General features: G+C 36.7%; 2 long non-coding RNA genes across 2 annotated transcripts in view; one reads left to right on the forward strand and one right to left on the reverse strand.

The window, feature by feature from the left end:
* LOC127505720 (uncharacterized) overlaps nucleotides 1-25,126 on the forward strand; it is a 426,197-nt gene that overhangs the window by 140,283 nt on the left and 260,788 nt on the right. The window lies entirely within an intron of this gene.
* On the reverse strand, nucleotides 3,195-5,097 carry LOC127505721 (uncharacterized). Its single transcript, XR_007927792.1, has 2 exons — nucleotides 3,891-5,097; nucleotides 3,195-3,766 (listed from the first exon to the last, which is right to left on the reverse strand). It is a non-coding gene; the product is annotated as an uncharacterized LOC127505721 (long non-coding RNA).

Consider the following 25,126-nt stretch of genomic DNA (forward strand, 5'->3'; position numbering starts at 1 on the left):
AGAAAAAAGTCAGAATTGTGAGATATAAACTCGGAATTGCAGAAAATAAGTCAGAATTGTGAGATATAAACTCGAAATTGCAGAAAATAAGTCAGAATTGTGAGATATAAACTCGAAATTGCAGAAAATAAGTCAGAATTGTGAGATATAAACTCGTAATTGCAGAAAATAAGTCAGAATTGTGAGATATAAACTCGAAATTGCAGAAAAAAAGTCAGAATTGTGAGATATAAACTTGCATTTATAGGAAAAAAAAAAAAAAAAAACTGAATTGTGAGATATAAAGTCGAAATTGCAGAAAATAAGTCAGAATTGTGAGATATAAACTCGTAATTGCAGAAAATAAGTCAGAATTGTGAGATATAAACTCGGAATTGCAGAAAATAAGTCAGAATTGTGAGATATAAACTTGCATTTATAGGAAAAAAAAAAAAAAAAACTGAATTGTGAGATATAAACTCGAAATTGCAGAAAATAAGTCAGAATTGTGAGATATAAACTCGGAATTGCAGAAAAAAAGTCAGAATTGTGAGATATAAACTCGTAATTGTAGAAAAAAAGTCAGAATTGTGAGATATAAACTCGAAATTGCGAGAAAAAAGTCAGAATTGTGAGAAAAAAAAAGTCATAATAATCTTTTATTTGTTTATTTTTAATTCCATGGTGACAACAATCTTCCATATTTTATTACTTCAAGTTAGGTTGACAAAAATGAGAAATGTTCCTTGGCAACTAGCTATAATAATAATAAAAAAAGCTTTATTGATATATCTTTTATTTCACTTAATGTTAACGAAACGTTAACGAGAATGTTTTTATGGTTTTAGTTTTAGTTAATGATCATAATTTCGCCTGATGTTTCCCCACACGGATTATGCAACAGGTTCAAGGCCAACAGAAAGCTGCTTGGTTTGAACGTGACGTCAGTGTGAGCTGTGCTTCATACATCACTACACCACTTACAATAGATAATGGGCCTTTGTTTTTGTCTCAAAAAAATAAAGAAATAAATAATTTTCTATGATCAGTTTCTTATGCATAAAAACAAGTCCTGCTCTACATTTCCCTTGTTGAAGTCATGTTTCTCATTACAGAAATAAAATGATCTGAGCTATATGATATTTTATTGTTCTGTACTCTTACTCTGTTCTCATTTTTATATAATTTTATTTTATTTTTTTTCCTGTAAGAAAATAAATGAGAACTCCATTAAGTCTACTGAGCTATGAATCTTTGCACAATAGCATTTTGCTCTTGATTATCTAAGGTTGTCTGAGAATTGCTATCATCTCCTTTATCATCCTTTCGTTTTCTTTCTTTTTCTAGAAAGGTCTGTTTTTCATTGGAGATCTTTACAGCGAAGACGAGCCGCCACGTGTGTGACAGTACAAGAGAGCTCCCATAATGCCCCCCTTCAGCTGAAGATCACCGAGAAAAGGATTAACTAATTCAATTAACAAACCAAAGTACTTTATAACTGTTAATTATGTGCCTCCCCTAACTGCTGTAAGGCCACCAGTTTCCTTTGTGTGGAGAAAAGCTCATCTGTCCTAATTGACCTCTGGGGAGCGTTCAGGGGGAGCAAACATCTTACGCAATCCCACAGCTTGTATAAACAAACTGACAATTCACTTTGGTGTGGAGTGACACCCTGTGTAAGTGTGACACAAACTCAAATGACCCTGAATGTGCCCCCAGAGAATAGACCTCCCCGTCTCTCCCGCTCTCACTCTTTTAAGATGAAGTGTAGAGTTAAGAGTACGACAGACGTGTTTGGTTTACTATGCTTTTTGTTCATTGGGAACAATGTCCATTTCGGATAAATGGATAAATTGTTACGGAACAATTGAGAAGGAGCTTTGTTTTACTATATTTGTATGCATCGATTTGTCATGTGCATCCATTTTGTACTTGGATATTTTGTATTTAAACATGTCTGAAACATGCAGGGGCCCCAAAAGTATTTGGACACAATGAATATTCCGGGTTCAAGTGAATGGAGGATTTAAAAGCAAAATAAAGCTTATAATTTTGTAAAAACACTCAACATTAATTCTGCTGTTAAAACTTAAAGTAAAGTTATTCTAGTCGTATTTTAGGGTTGTAGGCATTGTGTTGTCAACACTTCAGTATAGGGATCACACATTCACTATATTAACTACAACTTTTGCCTCAATTAACTCCTAATTTACTGCTTATTAATAGTTAGTAAGGTAGTTTTTGTAGCATTTAAGTTTAGGTATTGTGTAGGATTAAGGGATGTAGAATAAGGTTATGCAGAATAAGGCATTAATATGTGCTTTATAAGTACTAATAAACAACCAATGTACTAGTAAGCTAATAAGAAGTGAGAATTGAACCCTAAAATAAAGTGTTACCAATAAAGTAATAAAATTGGATATAACTTTATAGAGAAAAGGTTAGTATGGGATTTTTGCTATTAAGATATGGTTTACATCTTGTGGCTTTACTATTGAAACACTGAGTATTTAAGTGTTAACGGATTGGCTCCGTTCACTTCCATCTTAAGTAACCCAAATTTTCCTTTGTTTTAAAGAAAAGTACAAGTCGATTTTATTGTGGTAATCTAATGTTGTTGTTTCAGCTAGAACCTAGAATATTCATTTAAGCCACACTTGTTGACTTAAAAATATTTGGTAACACTTTAACTAAGATTAATAAATGCCTAATTGTAATGTTAATCTCAATATTTACTAGTACATTATTAAAATTTAAAAGTTATTGCACTGTGAACTAACATGAACAAAATATGAACGACTGTATTTATTAATTAACATTAACAGAAAAATAAATACTGTAACAAACGTATTGCTTATTGTTAGGTCCAACGCTATCTCATGACCAATTCGCATGTATTTTACGAGGTGGCTAATTCATATGACCTCACTCGTACGAATTCATACGATTTGTCTAAACCCCAGTGACGAGAAGGTTTAGGGGTAGGTCATTCGTACGAATTCATCCGAATTAGCCACCTCGTAAAATACGTACGAATTGCCGTGAGATCGGGTTGGTTAGGTCATGTTAGTTAATATATTAACTAATGTTAACAAATGAAACTTTATTGTAAGTGTTAACAAATATTTGAATGCCATTGCACTAAATAAGAATATATGGAATCAAAGTGTCCTTTATTTAAAAAAAAAAAGTAAGAAAGCACAATTTTCAAGAAGAAAATTTCACAAAAATATAGTTTATTAGGTTAAACAATAGTGAATAACAAAGCCACATTTGATTTAAAGCTCATTGCAAAAATGGCTCAGAAAAGTAATGTTCCTGAAGCATTTGTTTGCAGATCACACTTGGTTTGAAACCCAATGCAATGACATTCAGACAGTTTTAAGCGTGACTTAAGTGTCTAAAACACCTCTTTAAGTTTCATGGGTAACTAACTGACTCTTTCAGTCAATGCAGTCTTGAGCGCGATAATTGTTGTCTACATAAAAGACTGCATAAGTAGTGTGTTTTCCGTACACAATAGGGGGAGGGCGTGTCTAATTTAAGGGTTGACCATATCCTGCATCTTCTCCGTCCCATGACCAGGGTCCCAATCTCTCATCTTCTAGAGATGGCAGAGGGCTGGTCGTCCAGCCGTGGCACAGGCCCTTCCCTTCTTTTTCAAGTCATCTCCGTCCGTAATGACCTCCTCCACGGCCCATCCATCAGCTGGCAATTACAACATCTGTCGCGGATGGCTCGGGCGAGTCTTTCCTTCGCACCGGATCCCCCTCGATTATGTCCGCCACTGAAAAGGGTGGACACACACACACACACATTGGTTTTGTGAAGCCAAAAGCAGCAGCGCCACAAAACAGACAGGCATGTTGACAGCAAACACAAACATGGCTAAACAAATGGTTCACGCCTACCTCTTTAGATTTCCATTCCAATGCACTTGGCCACTCTGAGAAAGTTCTCGATGTTCAATGAGCGGAGAGGACCCTACCAGCTGCCATCGGCCCTCTCCACTACAAAGAAGAGCTTTCAGAGAGGAACAATGAGAAGCTCACCCCTTTTATCCTCTTAAGTTCTGCTCTGGCGTATATTAACTCAAAAGGCAGATCAATCCCTGACAAACATCTTAAAAAGGCCATTGGCCTTATTTGATTAACGACTTGTGCCGAGCCGCTTTCAAACGCTCGCTTTGCATCTTAATATCTCAATGCTTGTCATATCATTAGGGTGGAATATTTCGACGAACAGGATGCCGTCTCATCTTTTCGAGACACGTTGGATAATCCGACGTATTTAATCTGTGTTTCACCAGTTTCAGGTGGTTATATTTGCAGATAATGCCTTTTCAATCTCGTGGTGGGATGACAGTGTGGGACCGTGCCTCCTTTTCTCTTGGCCCTTTAAGAAGAGCGGCGGATAGATGGCATGACATCACGGGCAAAGCCGGGAACACAATGCAAAGGTCAGGCTGCCCATTGATCGGGGGGCCCCTGATAGAAAACCTGCACATTATGGGCTCTCTCCTCACACACTGCGCCTTAGAAACGACCCACAAACCCGGCCTTGTTGTCTCCCCATTCAGTGGTGGCAATCAGCGGATTTACACTTTGATGTGTGGCAGAGAAATAAAACCCTTTGGAGTAGTGACCTTTATCGACGAATGGATTAAAATCCATAGCTGTCTTTCTCTCCCCTTACACTACTACATATCACGGGTACAGTCAGTCCAGCTTTTCCCTTAATACCGAATGTTTTCCTTTCAAAGCCTTTCTTTCATACTTTTCCCTTCTGGCTTTTGTGCAGCACAGCTAAAGTGAAGCATTTTTCTCTCTTTAAGAAACTATGACAATGCACTCTACCCAGCAACAGAGTGCCGGCGTCAGTCATTCCCAGAAGTCTGAAAGATTAAAACAAGATGCCATGAACACAAAGTCACTATGCTCTGTGAAATATCAACGTGATCTTATTAGTATTTGTGCATTAGTCTGACTCTAGCATTTTTTAAAGTTTAAATAAACACAGATACATATAATACACATACATATGTATAACTTTGTTAGGAATACTTTTAGGTTCAAAGAATACTGAATTTGTTGAAATTCATCTGTATTTTTATTGTGTGTGTGTGTGTGTGTGTGTGTGTGTGTGTGTGTGTGTGTGTGTGTGTGTATATATATATATATATATATATATATATTGTAAAATCCAACAGTGATTCTACCACTTTTTAGTTAACTTTACTTTGTTTTAACTTAATTGTAAAAATTTAGTAATCTGTACTATTCACATACTATACCTTTTTTACTCAGAAAATCCAAGTTAAAATTAACTGATTGGTTTGAGTACCATTTTGTCAAGCAAAAAAAAAAAAAAAAAAAAAAAAATGAGGCAGGGCAATTCCTATTAGACTTTTCATGCATTTCCTCCACTGTTGCAGTTATTTTTCTCTGTTTGCATTCATTGATTTCCCAAAGTCATCTTAAATGTTCAATTATCAACACAACTGACAAAATTGAGAGAACATCACATAAGCTGACTTCAAAAATTTGTTGATTTTCCTAAAATGTCTTTGTTTGAAGATGAACGCTGATCACCATTATGGTGATTAGTGTTCCCTTTCGTTGGGCTCTTGGAACTATTAATGCACCGATGCAACAATAAATCGCGATTATTTGGTTTCAAAGGAAGGAAAGTAATATATAAATTATATATAACAACTATATTTTATGTCAGTTAATGATCTTATAAAATTTTGCTGTTAAAACTTATGTCATAAACACCTTGTCAAACTTTTAATTGGGTTGATCTCTCTATATTGTGACATTATTTTGCAATTGATCATGCTTGAGTCACACACAGACTTCAACATTCATCATGCAAAACACAACAATGGTAACAATTCAATTTTATTTAAAGTAAATTATCAAGTACTCTCAGTTCTTTTTTTAATATTATATTAAATTTCAGACATTTTCATTTATTTATATATTTGATGATAAAAAAAAAAATTGATAGCAAGATAAAAAAAAAAAAAAAAAAAATCTAACAAATACATGTAACATTCTAAATGCAACACAATGTCTTTCTATGACAAACTGAATTGAATCTGAATATTGAATCCAGTCACCTGTAGCAATGCCAACAGAAAGGTTTCTGCAATTTCAGTTCCAATTAGTCGTCAGAGGATTCATAAAGATGTTCTGTAAAGTTGTAAAAGGGTTTATGATAATATTTTGGCATAAATGCATAATAATATGTCGAAATTATGTTTCAGCGTCAATTGTGCATGTACACTTTACATAAGAATACCTACCGGACACAAAATACAAATGATAACACCCCGGAAATAGAAAAATTCAAAAGTACAAAAACAGCATCTAAAGAACAATTCCCACCATGCTTGAAGATTTAAGCACAGACTCTTTAATGAAAAGACGTTTTGGTGTGGTTTCACTGCATTTATCTCTGTTGAGGAAAACATAAGTACCTAACTTTCCTTATTTTAGCTTTGAAGCCTTGTGGGTGTTTGAGGTTCAGAAAAGGCTTGTGGAGAAAATAACACAAATAAGCCAGTTATCTCTGTGGAAAACCAACGACGAACGCAGAGTCTTTCTTTATCTCTTTCTCTGCACAGTACTTTGGCTAGATGCCGCAGCTATTAGTACCCTCTCCGATGTCTCATAAGGTACTTCCGCTGCCTGTATTGTTCTCAGATTTAACTTTGCTGCCTGAATCCGGGACACTATATGGACCACTATCTGCACTGCCCTTGTTTTTTTTTTCAGTTTCTGCATGCATTTTTAGAATGAATAAAGATACAAATGTGCAATAATAGAGAACATTTGATGAAAAAACCAAAGCACTCTTCCTTTGAGGTAATGGCACAGTAAGCCAGACGTCACTGATGGCTCTCCAGCACTTAATTCAGCCAATACCAGGAAAGAGTCGTCCAGAGAATACAGGGACTGCCCGCAGAGCTCAGGCCATCAGAATTAAAGAGCATTACTAGTGCAATTCAGCCATTTCCCCTCTGAACACCAGAGAAAACGTCCTCAGAAAATTCCCTCAGCAAACGCATTTTGAGCTAATGTCCATTAAAGCAAATGTCTCTAAGTCATTTCTATTATACGTTGCAGATTCTAGGTGTTGATTATTTGAAGTGGTTGAAAACAGCCACCTATTTTCTTCAAGAATTGTGACATTTATGTATTATAAACCTGGGAATGATAAAATGTCCTGTTGAAGAAGCAATGTCTGTTATCATTAGTTGCAATACCACACTAAATATCGGTTGCTTAAAATAGTGTAAAAGCATGCTACTATTTATACAGTGCACTTTTAAAGGATTAGTTCACCTCAGAAATACAATTTCCTGATAATTTACTCACCCCCATCACATCCAAGATGTTCATGTCTTTCTTCCTTCAGTCGAAAAGGAATTAAGGTTTTTGAGGAAAACATTCCAGGATTTTTCTCCATATATTGGACTTTACTGGGGTTCAACGGGTTGAAGGTCCAAATTGCAGTTTCAAATGGCTCTACACGATCCCAGACGAGGAATAAGGGTCTTATTTAGCAAAATGATCAGTCATTTTTTTTAAAAAATATATTTTTTTTTAATACTTTTTAACCACTAATGCTTATCTTGCATTGCTCTGCGATGCACCACGCATGACGTAATCACGTTGGAAAGGTCACACGTGACGTAGGCAGCAGTACTGAGCAGGTGGTAAAAAAAAAAAAAAAAAAAAACTATGTTGGACGATTTTGAAGTTGGAGGAGTTGGAGTTTTTCGCCCTACCGTGGTACTTCTTCCTAGGTCACGCATGACCTTTCCAACATGATTACGTAATGCGTGGCACATCGCAGAGCAGTGCAAGACGAGCATTTGTGGTTAAAAAGTATATTAATTTCAATTTTTTTTTTAGAAAATGACTTTCATGATGATCTTTTCTCTAGATAAGACTCTTATTCCTCGTCTGGGATCATGTAGAGCTCTTTGAAGCTGCACTGAAACTGACATTTGGACCTTCAACCCTGTTGAACCCCAGTGAAGTCCACTATATGGAGAAAAATCCTGGAATGTTTTCCTCAAAAACCATAATTTCTTTTTGACTGAAGAACATAAACATCTTGGATGACATGGGGGTGAGTAAATTATCAGGAAATTTTAATTCTGAAGTGAACTAAGCCTTTAAACATTCTTTATGGAACCATAGATGTGAAAAGTGTATATAGAATGTATGAATGCATTTGCAGATTTTGTATGCATAGAATATTGTTATCCCACAATGCAATGCAATGAGACTATAGATCTTCCATTTCCAGTGTAATGAATGAACCTTGTGTAACATTGCTCATTAATTGATCAGACAAGAATTAAAACATTTGTTATGGAAAATTACCTAAAAATAAAATAAAACTGCAAATCACCACTAAATACATGCAACATGATGCATTCTGTTTTATGTGCTAATAATATACATCATAAATAGGCTATGTTCCATTTCCAAACATAGCCGTAGTTTCCTCTCTGACTTTAAAATAATGTCAAAAGCAGTGTGTCCCCAAGCTTTTAGGAGTTTGCTACATGAAGTAAGGAGACGTGTTTTGTCTGATGAGCAATAAGAGCTACACGCTCTATTCAGACAAATGGAAAGGCAAGAACATGATGTTACGCTCAGGAAAAAGCCAAGGAAAAAAACACAGCCGCATGAAATTTTAATCAGATATTTACTCACAGACATGTCATCTCAAAACAGTCTTAGGGGCACTGGGAGAACGCTTACATGTGATTGACGTATGCCAGGAAGTGTGTGTGTGTGCGCGCATGTGAATGGATGATTGAATGGGAAGGGAGGGGGAGGATATGTTTGGAAGCATGGGGTAAAATTAGGACCAGGCCAAGACCTGCTTTCTGGCTAAATATTCCAGCTGGCAAAAAGGTGAGCGCTGTCTTCCCCTGAGAAACAGCTTTCTCTAGGGCACACTACTCGGCTCGGCCCTTTGTTTGGCATATGGTATGTTGACATGCTTTAGATTTCAGACTACGGCCGAATGAGTTTTTCTGTTTCTTGTTACCTTGTTGGTTTGTATCTGTAGCTAAATAATTAATTTGAGTTTTTAGTGCTTGTTGTTTTCATTACACTTGAAACACTTGGTTCACACTGCACAGAAACCCAATCGTTTTTCATTTGCGACCTTTAGGACTGACTGTTATTTCTAATACTTGGTGTATAGTGTATACATTCTAATGTTGTAAGTGCTAACATGATGCCAACCCTTATAAAAAAGACGAACGCTTAAATGTATTGAATGTGCACTTGTAGTGTATACTTCAAATCTTAAAAGCATATTTAAAAAAAAAAAAACTGTACTTGCAGATCATATAATATAAATGAAAAAAGCCACTTAGGTGTACTTAAATAGAGTATACTATCATGTTTCTTAACACACTTAAGTACACTTTTAAAAAGCGCACTTTGTAATAATGTCAAGTAACTTCATGTACTTGCTATAGGGTTAGGATTAGGGTTTGGTTTAGGGTTAGTTGCATGTAATTATGCATAATTTATAGTTAGTACTATAGTAACTACATGTAACATATGTAACGACACTGTTAAAGTATATTTTACATCAATATGTTTTAATATTTTTGTCATGCTTTAAAGAAGTACATACTAAAGCACAAGTAAAGTAATTGATTATAATTTTACCTGTGTTATTCAATATTACTATATTATAAATGCACTAAATTGCAACTTCAATACAAATGTGTAATTATAAATATATTTAAATTATATGCCATATGAGTTTCAATAGAATTCACATTATTTCCATGTATTTTAGTTATAAATGCTTGTAAGTACATCCTTAAACTATATTCCAAAGACAATAGAAGTAATTATGAAATTACATTTAAGTCAAACTTACTGTAAGTGGTTCAGAAAACACCATAAAGTTCAGCTAACTGCATTTAATATGAATTTAAACTATAATACATTTTCATTTAATTGCAATTAACATGAAATTATGTGTCTGACAACATTACATTCAATTTATACTTAATTGTTGTAAAGTATATTATTTCTGTAATAAGTACTTATTTTAAAAGTATGGTTACACTTTATTTTAAGGTGTCTGTGTTACAGTGTAATTATACATTTAAGTACTGAGTAATAACAATGAACATGTATGTACTTACTATAGGGTTAGAGTTAGGATGAGTTTGGTTTAGGGTTAATTGCATTTAATTATGCAACATTTATAGTTATTACTACAGTAACTACATGTGACGTGTTACCAAAAGTAAGCTAAAGTGTACTTAATTTTCACACAAAAAAAATGGAAAATTTGTCTCTGCTCACGTCCATCTTGAAATCTTGCTGTGGTCACCATTAACTCATTCACACATCCAGTGAATAGTTCACTATTTGAGGAAGGAGTGTGAGACACAGCCCTATTATACTGCACACATTTTATGACGTTATACATCATGTCGCAAACATGAAAAACTAATTTTGACTTTCAGATTTTTGATCTTTCAGACCTTAATAAATTAAATGGATTCCAGTTGGATATGCCAACAAATGTGATATGAACAGATGTAGAGCAGTCAAATAAAGAAATTCATAATACATCTTTCTTTCTCCCGTCATATTTATATACTCTTTCCGTGCAACCACGCACTTATTTCTGTCTAACTTTTCTTTCTTTGGCTGTAACCCTTCTTTCTGCTCTAAATTTCAGCCTCTCTTACCTAATTCTGCAGCATATTTCTTTGCCACAGGAGGTGGTTATGACAAATTAGAAGTCTACAAATGTTCTGATAGTGTAAAGACTCCAGCTGTCACCAGGGAGATGGTGATCAGGTTTCCAAGCCGCATGGTCTCCTGGCGCCACGAAGAGTTCCATATGGTCATCCAAATGCTGCGCCTAAATACACACGTACACAAACATACACACGCACATTCACATAAACACACACAGACACACGCGCTTCACTCCTCGCTGCAGCAAATTTACTAAATCAAGTCATTTTGCTTCTCAGTAATACCTCTCTCAGTTTTAGTAGTGAGGAAATTAGCTTTGGTCTCTCTTTCAGGATATAATAAATCAAAAAGAGGTTCATAAGCTAATTGAGGCTCTTCATTAATGTGATTTTATCACAGGTAAGGGATAATGCACACACAGCCACCCGGCCCTATAGCTGTAATAAAACACTGGCAATGAAATTCAAATCAGAAATTTAGTGATATATAGCATAATGGCATCATATTAATACAGAATGTACGATCATGTGTGAGTTTATTGGGAATTTACAATGGCTTTGAGCTCAGCCAATCAGAATTAGGATATTATTTTAGTATCATTGAGATACTATAATTACACTTCATTTGGTAACACTTTATTTTACAGTGTCCTTGTTAAATGTTACATGTAGTTACTATAGTAATAACTATAAATTATGCATAATTACATGTAACTAACCCTCTAATCCTAACCATAACCCTATAGCAAGTACACGTAGTTAAATAATATTACGCAGTACTTAAATGTATAATTAATAATTTTAGGTGTCCTTGTTACAATGTAATTAACTACTGAGTAATATTAATTAACTACATGTACTTACTATAGGGTTAGAGTTAGGATTGGGCTTTAGTTTAGGGTTAGTTGCATATAATTATGCATAATTTACTGTTATTACTATAGTAAGAACACGTAACGTGTAACAATTAGTTTTATGGCTTTTATTAATATTTCATTCGGTTGTGTTTTTGTCATTTTTATTTTAATATACATATACATACATATACATATATATATATATATATATATATATATATAATACAATGACAGCGGATGAGACAAGGCTGGACTGCCGCCATGCCCATATACAGCATCAAGATGTGTAGAGATTGCACACATTTCTAAACATTTCAAAAAGGTCCAAAAACAAGCTTTTCATTTCATGAGTATCATGGTAATTGCTTAATATAGTTAACCAAAACCATTAAAAAAAAATAAAAAAATAAATATATTATATATATATATATATATATATTAAGCAATTACCATGATACTCATGAAATGAAAAGCTTGTTTTTGGACCTTTTTGAAATGTTTAGAAATGTGTGCAATCTCTACACATCTTGATGCTGTATATGGGCATGGCGGCAGTCCAGCCTTGTCTCATCCGCTGTCATTGTGTCCCTCATTTGGGCTATTTTGCATGTAAAAAGGCGCAGCTACTGTAATTGCTTGCATCGCTGCAATAATGGAAGGTCGTGTGTAATTACGGCTCGGTTGTAGCCCTCAGCCATGTCTGGCCCATGCCGGCCTGTTTGAAGGGATTAGCAGCCATCAGCGTAGAGACAGACACAGTCACACGACCCCCTGCGCATCCGGACAACAACCTCCCGCTTTCCCAGCTAATATCAGAGGGAAAACGCAGAAACAAAATGGAGATGGGGTGGAAAGAGGGCAAAGACTGTACATTTAATGGCTAACACTGAGGGAGGCCATATTTGGTTTGTCAAGGAAATAACAGCAAAAAAAAAAAAAAAAAAAAAAGATAACGATATCAAGCATTGTTTTGCCATTTTTAGCGAATATTTGATTTCAGTTCCCCATGCAAATGGCTTGACGAGTGCAGTTTTTGTTCCTTTGTTGGTGCTGATGTTTTTTTGAAGCATGAAGTTGGGGAATATCAAAAAAGGGGTCATCTTTTAAAAAAAAAAAAAAAGCCAACAAAGCAATTCATATGGAAGCTTGTTTCCCCCAGTAAAAATTGGTAATAAAAACTTTTTAAACTTTTTATCTCACAAGTCTGACTTTTTTTCTTACAATTGCAAGTTATAAAGTCATAATTGTATGATATAAAGTGAGGATTGTGAGGAAAAAAGTCAGAATTGTGAGTTTACATCTCATAATTCTGACTTTTTCTCACAATTCTGACTTTTTTTCTCAGAATTGAGTTGATATCTCACAAATCTGACTTTATAACTCACAATTGCATGTTATAAAGTCAGAATTACGAGATATAAACTCATAATTCTGAGAAAAAAAAGTCAGAATTGTGAGTTTATATCTCGCAATTTTGAGAAAAAGTCACCATGATTTGTGACTTGCAATTGTTTTTTTGTTTTTTTAGTTAACTAAAACTAAAACCATTTAACATTTACTTGAAATAAAATAAAACTTTAACTGAAATAAATAATTTCACACCTAAAAATAAAGACCTCAGAGCTAATGCTGCCTTCACATGCTACCGGGAATGTTCTACTTCCCACTTCTACAGTCGTGATTACGAGCTCGTCGCATTCAAGTGATTTGTTGTTAATCATGGAGGACACCAGGTTTAGTCTTGGCTATTTATTGGGAAAATCTTATTAAGGCCATAATAATATTTATCATCTCATTTATTGACAACCGTATGAACATTCCATTATCTAGATAGTCAGCTTGCTGACAATTCTGGAAGTTTGGTCAAATACAGGCTATTTTTACTGTATTTAAAACATACAATACACTTGTAATGATTATTCATATATGTAAATATGCACTACTTTAACGACAAGACAAAGCTGCTTTTAAACGAATAAAGCATACCAGTGACAGCAACAGTCGGTCTCCCCTCCGCCATGTTTAAAGTTCTCGGGAAGTGGGGTATCAACATTATCCCAGAGCTTCCCAGTGGAATACGACTTGAGAGGGTGTTCATGTCCAATTTTTGACTAGGAAACTTGTATTTCTGATAATTCCCATAGCACATGAAGGCAGCATAACACACAAAACTTCAATTTGGATTTCATTAAAAGGAAATGCAAAATCATCTTCTGGGCACACAGTATGGCAGGGATATGCTAATATTTTAGCACACGCTAAAAGGCACAGGCATCTGTTTCAATCATGTGACTTATTCTGCTCATCTACAGACTTTTTTATGGTATCTCTATTCATGTGTTTTTGTAATTGCCAACATTACTTTGCCCCGACTGACGGAGGGCTAAGTAAAGAAGTCACATTAAACCTTTTGCCTCGTCCTTTTTCACATGACCACAGAATGAGCTCTTACATAGGTGTGCTGAGTTTGGTGAAAATATCTCATTCCGTTCATGAGTTATAGCCATTTTAGTAAATGTGGCTCCATACACTTTAAACGTTTTGGTGGCCCTTAGGAACCGTGAATCGAAATTTCAACTATTTTTTTAACAATCAGAGAATTTCACCAGAATGGCGGGCAAATCCGAGGCATGCATTTTGTCCGTCTTAAGCCAAGGATTCCAATGATATAAGACACTACACCTAACAGTTTAGGAGTTATGAGACATTTTGTACTTTTCACCGCTGTGGCGCCTCCGTCAGGCTGATCGGGGCGAGCCTTGCTGACGTTGTAGGTGGTGTGAGTACTACCAGCCCTCAAAGTTTCTAGTCTCTACGACTTACGGTTCGGTCTGCCCGATCACTTTTAGTTGAGAATGCTGATCCTTGGAAATTTGAACAATTACAATAGAGTTTCAGCACCACACGGTTGAACCCCTAAAAAGTGTTCATGTCCTTGTAGAACTCATAGTTACAACTTGTAACTCAACATTTTCTAAAAGCTTTGACTTGTACCACCTGACTGCTGCAATGTCATGCTGAAACACTCACAATGGAAACGGCTTCAGCAGTAAAAGTCACTGAGTTAAGCAATATGCCAGTATTTCATAATATTGCTGTTTATTAGTAAGAATAATTTGAAAATAAATGAACGATTATTCAAATTGCAAAGATTCATTTTTCCATTAAAACACTGTAAAAATATTTTCACTTGTAAATAAAGTTGTAAATAAAGATTATTTGGAGACATTACACTCTAAAAAATGCTGGGTTAAAAACAACCCAAGTTGTGTTGAAAATGGACAAACCCAGCAATTGGCATGTTTTAACCCAGCGGTTGGGTTAAATGTTTGACCAGCATGCTGGGTAGTTTTATTTAACCCAACTATTGTTTAAAAATGACTGTATTGCTTGCTTAAAATGTACCCAAATTATGTTGGAAATTAACATTTATTAATATGTTTAATATATGAATATTTATTAATAAGTTTAATGAATAATAATTAAAACAATAAACATTTATTAAATTTCTTATTAATAAATGTCCACCTTTTGATTATTGTTGCCTCTATTTAAGTAATTATGTGCCTGATTTTTAATTTACAACCTATTTTGGGTTCATTTTAAGCCAGACATATAGTCATTTTTAAACAATAGTTGGGTTAAATAAAACTACCCAGCAGGTTGGTCAAACATTTAACCCAACAGCTGGGTTAAAACAACCCAATCACTGGGTTTGTCCATTTTCAACCCAACCTGGGTTTTTTTTAACACAGTATTTTTTAGAGTGTACTTCATTCTATTTCACTATTTCAGTTTTGCTGAAACATGTTTAATTGTTGTTTCTTTGTAATTATTTGTGAAATTTAATGGCAATTTCAAATTCTTTCAAAGTAAATCCTACACCAATTTTTTCAGTGTACCGTTGCCATAGAAACACATAATTCCGAGTCCGAGAACAGCTCTGAGAAGAACGTCCCAGGTTGTCACCTAGTAATTACGGTAATTACGACATGGCGTGAACGCAGCATAAATCCTTTTTGAAAAAGGTATCTCGGCTGTAATTTAAATGTTAAAATTTAGTAAAATGTATTTATATAGTAAATGAAATCCTTTCATCTATGTGTAGTATGTATGTACTTAAAGTGAAATGCAAATGCAAAGATCTGGACGTGCTAACATTTTAGCACATGCTAAAATCTACAAGTTGATATTGCTGAGATGTCGGGGTGTTATAGGGTTGAGCTCTAGAGGACTATAATTAAACAGCGCTCGCTGCTGATGTCATTACCCCAGCGTGGAGGTGGAGACTGGCCATGCCAAGGCACCTGTTGTTGTGAAGAGAGGCATCTGATATCATTACCCACCCAGCCGGATTGCCACAGACTCCCGCTGCGGTGAGAACTGTACCAAACCCAAATCCCAAAGCATGAGCTCCAACACTTACCCTGCCAGGGGAACACATGGTATGGGTAGCTTTTATTTTGGAGAATGCAAGTATTAATATATTTATTTACATTGAGAAGAACATGCTGCAGGATGAGCTCACTTTTGGCACAGGAAGGAAGGTCGACTGGACCATAACGGTTCATGGTAGGACGTAAGTAGCCAAAGATTAGCCTATTTACATGGACAGTCATATTGTGCTAATCTGTCCTACAGCGTTAAGGTGTAGTTAACTAAAAGCAGCAATAGCACACATTTAACTACATTTATCAATAGTTCGACACTAGCTCAGCTCAACACATCCACTCGATTCATATGGATTAGTTTTAAGATCTCTTTATGAACTTTTTGAAGTGTCAAAGTGGTAGTGATAGCTGTCAATGGAGGGACAGAAATCTCTCAGATTTCATCAAAAATATCTTAATTTGTGTTCCAAAGATGAACAAAAGTCTTACAGGTTTGGAACTACATGAAGGTATGTAATGACAGAATTTTCATTTTTGAGTGAATTAACCCTTTAAGCGGGTCATAAAAATCACTCTTAAATTCAGCTAACTGAACTTAATCAATTTAATATAACCTTCATTTATTATTTTATACAATAGTTTATTTATTTTATACAATTATTACATTTATGCATTTGGCAGATGCTTTTTAACCAAAGTGACTTACATTGCATTTAAGGGACATACATTATTTACATTTTATCAGTTCTTGCTTTCCCCTGGGAATCGAACCCATGACCTTGGCATTGTCAGCGCCATGCTCTACCGTTTGAGCTTATTTATTATGAAGTATATTCTAAAAGTGGTCTCACTTTATATTAGGTGGCCTTAACTTCTATATACTTAGATCAAATAATAAGTACAATGTACTTATTGTGTTCATATTATATTGCAAAACCCTTTTGCTGGTATTGAGGTGGATACGGATAAGGTTAGGATAGGTTTGGTGATATGGGTAGGTTTAAGGGTGGGTTAAGGTGTAAAGGCTAGGTCAACAGTGTATAAATGTAATTACAGATGTAATTACATGCAGGTATTTAAAATATATATATATATATATATATATATGTAAGTACAATGTAAGAACACATATGTACACAATAAGTGCATTTTATCAAACGATTAATTTAAATGTAAGTACATAGTAGTTAAAGACACCTAATATAAAGTGGGACCATAGAAGTACATTAAAGTGAACTGATTAATAACTAATTAATAACTGATTAATTTTGATATAACGTACTGCAATTGTCACTAGCCACTAATTTGCAAATTTTGTTCATGCTTTTCATCATGTAACAAGTGATACTGCCTTAGTTTTTCTTACTAAAACAATGTACCTTATAGAAGACAACATAAGTCAAAATATTGCCTTCATATGATGCCCTAAATATATATATATATATTTGAACAAAAAATCATCTATTTATTGATGGTGTAATGAGAGTAAAAGTGCTTTCATGCTTCCCAACTTTATTATAGCCTATATCAGCAATTACACACAATGATTGTGGCGAATCAAGTCGTTGGCTTCCATCTCATGACCATATACCATATATCATAAAATCACGTCTACTGCATCATAAAAAAAAAAAAAAAAAATTCTGAAGATGACAGCTTGTCTATTTCCTCCTCATTTATTCAGCAATATGCAAATATAAGGCTAACAATGGGGCTAATATGATTTTTAAGATGCAATATTCTCCCAGGGTACACCCCTCTGATAAGACAATCTCTTTGATAATATTAATTCTATAAAATTCATTTCCAAACATCTGTGAGGAAAAACATCTCACTGCGCCGTTCATTTGATACCTGTTTCTTTTTTTCATGACTGTCTGGGAAATCATTAAATAAGTGTCATAGCTCAAAGTTGGTATCAATTACCGAAGTTGCAATCGTGTCTCTCTTCCTCTAATCGGTCTCGAGGGATGGCTCTCTAATGAGTATGTTGTCTTCTTAGCGGCTAAATCACTTCGACTATTACATCTGTCAGAAAGCACAGCTCTATCTCTCATGGAGACCCCCCACCCCCACCCGAACACGACTCTTACTGGGTCAATCTGCCAACCCCATCCCACGCGAAGTATTAAAGATTAATATTTCTCCCTTAGCATAAACAAAACTGCTCCACCTCATTTAGTAGGGAAATGCTCGCGCTAATATCACAATAATTGCACAAAATAAACTTGGGAGCTTTTAAACTCACAAAAGATAAACACACTTTGCATTTCAATAAACCGATTTGGAGTCGACGTTTGGCGCTGTTGTGATTTGCAAGATGTATAAGTCTTGTTCTGTGATGTTTCTTTATGCCAAGTGGTCAGTCCAGACCTCCGCTGGGGAAGTTTTGGCCACAACATGTTACCGCCTGACAGACTTGAAAAATTGGTGTAAGTGCTGGAGCTGTAATGGAAATACGGCGAACCCCAGAGACCGTCAGTCAAGGACAAAGGGGAAATAATATCATAATCTGCTTTCAACCACTCCCCTGACCCAGAGGTTGAAGCTGCCGTGCTCCCAAGATCCTACTGTACACACGCACACACACATCTGGACTACATTGTGAGGTCCGTTGGCCTCCAGTGGTGGTGCACCAGTGGTCGAGCACGGGTGAAAACCAGGGCGGCATGCACCATAGTGGGAGCGCTCCATCACTCTGGCCCCTGGCTTTGACAGGCCTGATCCTGGAACGCAGGCAGAGGCATGCTGGGAAGGTATTCTGTATCAGCTTAATGGAATACTCACCCTCATCACCTGTCCGACTGCATTCTCCTGACAGACAAATACACACTCATTCACACAAACACACATTTGCACATTCACAGCCAAGTCGAGCAGCCCACCGCACAGTAGGTGTGACAAGCATCAACCACTTCACACACCTCACTCAAAAAAGAAATATTATATTTCTAGATTAAAGGTGATGTGTGTCATTTTTTTGGGTGTTAAAGGAATATTCCAGGTTCAAATTCAAGTTCACAAGTTCACTCAAAAGCGTTTGTAACATGATGTTGATTACCACAAACAGTCATTTCTACGCATTTTCTTAATATAAATCAGTAATGAAGGTTGTAACAGAACAAACAGAAGTGAATGGAGAGATAGTTTTGGAGTATTTAAAAGCAAAAATGTGATACTTCTTCTGTTCAAACTTGTGTAATATTGAAGCTGTACAGTTGTTCTCATCATTTTGGGGTTTGGACATTACACTGTCTTGGCACTTCAAAGGTTAGTAAGCAAATTTTCACACTAAATCCATGTTAACATACATATTGTCTTGGGGTTATACTATTACAAGTATTTTATTTACAGATTTGGCCCATTCACTTACGTTATAAATGCCTGTAATCCAGATTTTTTTCCCCCTTTTTTATAGAAAGTAAGTATCCACCTTATTCCTACGCCCCATGACACGTTGTGCAAATTATGGGTGCAACTTCTGTTAAGCTGTAAACAATCAGTGAAAGGTTCACTCTATGAACGCAATAATACATTCTTTTTTTTTTTTTTTTAACTGGGTACAATGAAATGACATTATTCTACTCACCTTTCAACCATCGAACATTAAAAGGACATTTAAAAGTGTAAAAGCATCAGCAAGGTACTTTCAACAGATCATGAATAAACCCAAAGGCGCGATTCCTTCCACAGCAATAACGGACGGGTTAAATATCACTGTAGTAATATAAATCTGTATTATGTAACATACATTGCCTTAATCAAAAATGTTCATTAACTACAGCATTGCCTGATACTATTTCAAAGTGATTTCCGTCATTTTGACAGATAATAAATTGTATTTACCTGTGAAAACAAACCTGGAAATAGACGTGAGGATTTTAGGAGAAAAACGAGAGATTCTTTGTGCATTCCAGTGAATTATTAATTGGATATATAACGTGAATTAAAGGAAAACTGACTGCTCATTCCGTCAAACTGACTGATAAGCTTTATTTGTAGGGCATACTTATGATTTGAAATTATTTGTTTCAGTCTTTTTGACTGGAAGTTCCCCAAACCGGAAGTGCCACCCATAATTCAAAATGCAGCAGGCCCAGGAATAATGTGGATAAGAAATTAATTTTTGTGGTAATCAAGATTAAACCACAAGTGCTATGGATTGAGATTAACTTGCATTGAACCTGGATTTTTTATTTTTTATTTTTCATTATATTTTATTTCATTTCAGTTAACCAAAAACAATTTTTTAAGAGTTTTAATTTGTTAAAAAAAACAACTGCTGTGGCACCATCTGAACATTGCTCGTTTGGGGCATCCAAACATGCCAACACAGCAACGTTGATTCAACCATTGGTTTGAGTTTGTGACGGGATAGTCTGTTTGACCAACCAATGTTAGATGGGGTTAGTGTTCAGGAAACCGTCTTGAAAACAACCATTGGCTACATCTGAATATTCTTCCCTGCGATATAGTAGGTGAAAAACAGTATATGAAAAAAGTAGTGTAAAAAATTGCCATATTCATAATACAGTATGCAAAAACTGGTTGACTTAATACTTCTGGCAAAATTCTAGTGTGCAACCAATGGAAACTTTACTATCACATGCGGCCACGGGAGAGGAGTGTAGTGTGGCGGATGGCCAACATGGCAGATGTACTGTGGTAGTATGTCCAGATTAGTGTCATACCATATAGAACATACTTTTTCAAAGGTTGCAAAGTAGTACTAAATCAAAAGAAGAACCTACTCGATTAGTATGCACTTTGTGATGCAGCCATTATTTTTTTTTTGTACAATTGACTTTCTTAAAGCAGTGGTCAACCACTTTTAGATTAAAGTCCTGCTCTAACTCTCAGAACGAGTCATTCATTGTTCGGCAGGCACTCGTGCATCCTGTCCTCTCGATGTCGTCAGTCTCTGCCGCACACCGAAAGGTCACGTCTTTTTCCTCATCATTTACCCCTAATGCAGCCGGAGTAGTGGAGGGGTCAGGTGTCATGTGGTCAGGATCGGTGGGCAGGGAAGCGTGTGGCCGGTAATCAGCATCATGCATTAGTGTCATCTCTAATGACCCATTTACTCAATGCGGCAGAAAGACCTGCCCGGGAGACTTTACTACGTCCCCAAAGGTCTCCGCTAATGGGCACCTGGGAGTCGGAGTGCAGGGGAAGGTATTGTTGGCAATTCAACCTGCAAAAAAATTGTCGGTTCTCAGGACACGCACGCAGCAGTCATCCGAGCGCAGATTTCACTGGTATCGTGTGAGATTGGTCACAGTGAATAATAGCCATGGGGTCAAGTATTGATTTAATTTGGAGAGCTACCCTGAGGGAACGGCTTGCTTTATTATTGCTATGTAATAAAGTCATTATATACATGGTTTTGACAGGCATACTTCAGCGCTGATGGGTATCGTGCTAAGGCGATGAAGGCTTAATAATGGATTATCAATGATTTTTATGACACGTCATAGATCACATGTGAAAACAGTCACCCTGCCCTAACTGAAAGTGCAAGTGTACATGTGAAATCCATGTGTAGTTCCCCCCTTCACCGGATTAGCAAGCACTCTCTCACATAGACAAAGCTGCATTAGTGGAAAGTTATATTGAAGTAACCTTTACATGAGCACTGATATTTCATGTGCACTGCATTACCTCCACATGTAACCTGCTTGTTAACGCAGTCGCACCAAAACCTCCTCCATCAGGCGGCGTCTATTAGCCCGAGCGCAGTATCAGTCAAACACACTCTAAAAAGGACAAAAGGAAGTATCCATCTTAACATAACCTTTCCAGCTTTGATATTTATGATAAAAGCCATTAGGCCCAAGCGGAGGATTGCTTGAATAAGGGCTGTAAGTTCAATGCTGAAGATGAGGTGCTTCTCAGAGGTTTTGTGCTTCTGCTACAGAAAGTGAAGACTGGAGGTACATGACCAGATCACATAGTCAGTGGCACACTTTTGTGAAGTTCTATGGATATTCAGCAAAATGTTTTATGGCAGTGATTCCCAACAAAATTCCTGGAGGCCCCCCAACACTACACATTTTGTCTCCATAATCAAACACACCTGATTCAAGTCATCAGCTTATTAGTAGAGACTCTAAGACCTGAAACTGGTGTGTCAGACAAAGGAGACATGCAAAATGTGCAGTGTTGCACCGTTCTACGGGTTAAATGATGTTTCAGGTTTCATTAGGTTAAATAATGATTCATAAGTATTCCTTTAAATAACTGAGTATGCATCTGTACTGTAAAAAGTGTAACTGGTCCTACTCAATTCGAACCGGCGTCTCTGGCATGGGAGGCGGGCACGCTAACAAGGACGCTAAAGACTGCAGCCTCTAGCGTCAGTCACTAACGCACCTCTTGAGGCCAGGGAAGTGAAGTTTACTCACACAGCTCTTACTGGCCTATGTTATACTCACCCCCCTCCCACCTGGGTCATGGCACCAAATGTAACCGGTCCTACTTGACCTGCTCCAAGCGGGATTCGAACCAGCGTCTCTGGCATGGGAGGCGGGCGCGCTAACAAGAATGCTAATAACCGCAACCTGTAGCACGCCTATTGAGGCCAGGGGAGTGAGGTTTACACATACAGCTCTTACTGTCCTATGTTACACTCACCCCCTAAACCTCACTCCCATCTTGGTCATGGCACCAAATATAACCAGTCCTACTCGACCCGCTCCGAGCAGGATTCGAACCAGTGTCTCCAGCATGGGAGGCGGGTGCGCTAACAAGGACACTAAAGACTGCAGCCTGTAGTGCACCTCTTGAGGCCAGGGGAGTGAGGTTTACCCATACAGCTCTTACTGTCCTATGTTACACTTACCCCCCTAAACCTGACTCCCATCCGGGTCACGGCACCAAATGTAACCGGTCCTACTCTACCCGCTCCGAGCGCGATTCAAACCGGCGTCTCCGGCATGGGCAACGGGCACATGGGAAATGCAGTCTCCGGCATGGGAAATGCAGCCTCTAGCATCAGTCGCTAGGCCAGGGGAGTGAGGTTTACATGCTCACAGCTCTTACTGGCCTACGTTACAGAAGCACCTTCTTTTCCTCTGAGTTTTTCTCTCTGTCTAAAGGTCCAGAGGTCTCACTGGGGTCTTGCTCCTGTCAGTGGTAGACGTCGAGTGCAGAGATTACTCAAGTGTAGTCGACTGTGGTGGTGTTCTGCACTGCTGTGCACTTACCTTCAGGACATTCTATAAGTAACTTCACATAAGCTGAGGTTAAGAGGGCTCTCAGAGCATGTGTCATCCTTGATCCCATTCACAACAAGCCATTTGAAGAGCATTTGAACAATGTTTATAGCACAGAGTACATTTTATGGTTCTGGTTCTGAAACCAGAGGAGGTTAATATGCAATAAATACCTAAACAGTAATAAACAATAAGTGTTTAGCACAAACAGTGCAGGACAAGTTTTATATTTTAAAAACAATAAACTCTCAGAAAAAAAAAAAAAAAAAAAAAAAAAAAAAAAATGGTACAAAAGCTGTCACTAACTTTAGGTACTAATATATACATTTTTGGTACCAATATGATATGTACTCGTTAGGTACAAAGGTGTACCTTTTAAAAGGGTACCACCCCAGTGAAAGCTTTTGTACATTTTTTTTTTTTCTGAGAGTGTATTAAATGAAGGGTAATGACTTGCTTTACTATTTACACAACTGCATGTAAATTCTGTTTTTGAAACTAGTTCATTTGGGGAAGTAAGATGAGGTAAATAAACATTGATAAATATAGAGGTACATTTTGAATTTTATGAGCCATTTATATCGTGATGACAGCGTTTCAGGAACTGAGAAGTCTGGTAATTTAGAGTAAGTACATTAAAGTGCCATCATTTGAATAATGTCGCAATTTCATTTACGTTTCATGCAGCAGCACAAAATTTGACACAATATTCACGATTTAGTTTCATCATCAGGCTGATATGATCAAAATGAATGCAGGAGATTCATATTGACTATGATTGCTTTTTCAATAAGTGGAACAGTAGCATAACACATTATAGCTGTTTGAATTGTTTATGACATAAGAAACTGTTTCTTTAAAAAGTTATTTTCCCCTGAATTAGCTCACCGATGGGACTGAAATAAAGCTATATATTATGTTGCCAACGCAGACATGATGAGCCATATCAATAGCGTGCAGTTTTGCCTATGAATATATGATTCTGAAGCGTGACACTTTCTTTGTCCTTTCATTTTTTGGGAAATGAATCCGAGCCGTCCGTCTTTATACAACCTCTGAAAATCTTGTCATACAGAGCTGTGCGCTGACTGATTTTTGGAAAATGTATGTACCTCTAATTTATCATCCTCTGCCACAGGCGTTCCATTCCCAGACCGAGAGAATTTCAAAAGCAGTCGAACAAAAAGAGGACTACGAGAACTTTGTCCACTCAGTCAATCAGAAGGACACCCCGCTGTGTCCAAATGCAGGGATGTTGTTTTCTCTGAAGCCTTCAAACAAGTGTCTTTGCCTTTACCCATGTAAATAAACTCTCTCACTGTTTGCTTGTGTCATTACTGGAGTTGATATTTTGCCTGTGGCCCATCAGTGTGGGACACAAAGTGAACTTCAAAGCGAGGGGTAAAACTGAGATAGTGTGTGCAGCTGCTCAGTGTGTGTGTGTGTGTGTGGGGTGAGGGTGTCGAGGTCTGTTTGAGGAACAGACAGCGCTCAGCTGCCCAGCTTAATAAAACTACAGGGGAACGGGGGGTTTAAACCGAGAGACAAACGCAGACACACTATATCAAAGCCATAGATGCTCCCTAATAAAATGAAATGTTGCCCATCCTGCTCGTATTTATCTCGTTCACTGCAGCCTTCGTGTAATTCTAACACTCATCATGTATCACATCACATTCTCCTTACTTTAGCACACCACAAACTCATAAACACAAGTATCTCCAGGGTACCGTTGTCCAACCCCTTTGTGGGGTTATGGGATAGCATTTCAAGGAAAAAATGCTTTTCTGTAATACCACTGTGGACCTCTAGAGTGCGTTTTAGAGCAGCATATTGTTTAAAGGGCCTTTACACATATTCCCATGTGGGGAAAAAGAAGAAGAAGAAAAAAAAAAGAAGACATTTTAAGAATTAATA

The sequence above is a fragment of the Ctenopharyngodon idella genome, chromosome 23 (assembly GCF_019924925.1).
Source record: "Ctenopharyngodon idella isolate HZGC_01 chromosome 23, HZGC01, whole genome shotgun sequence".
Taxonomy (NCBI): domain Eukaryota; kingdom Metazoa; phylum Chordata; class Actinopteri; order Cypriniformes; family Xenocyprididae; genus Ctenopharyngodon; species Ctenopharyngodon idella.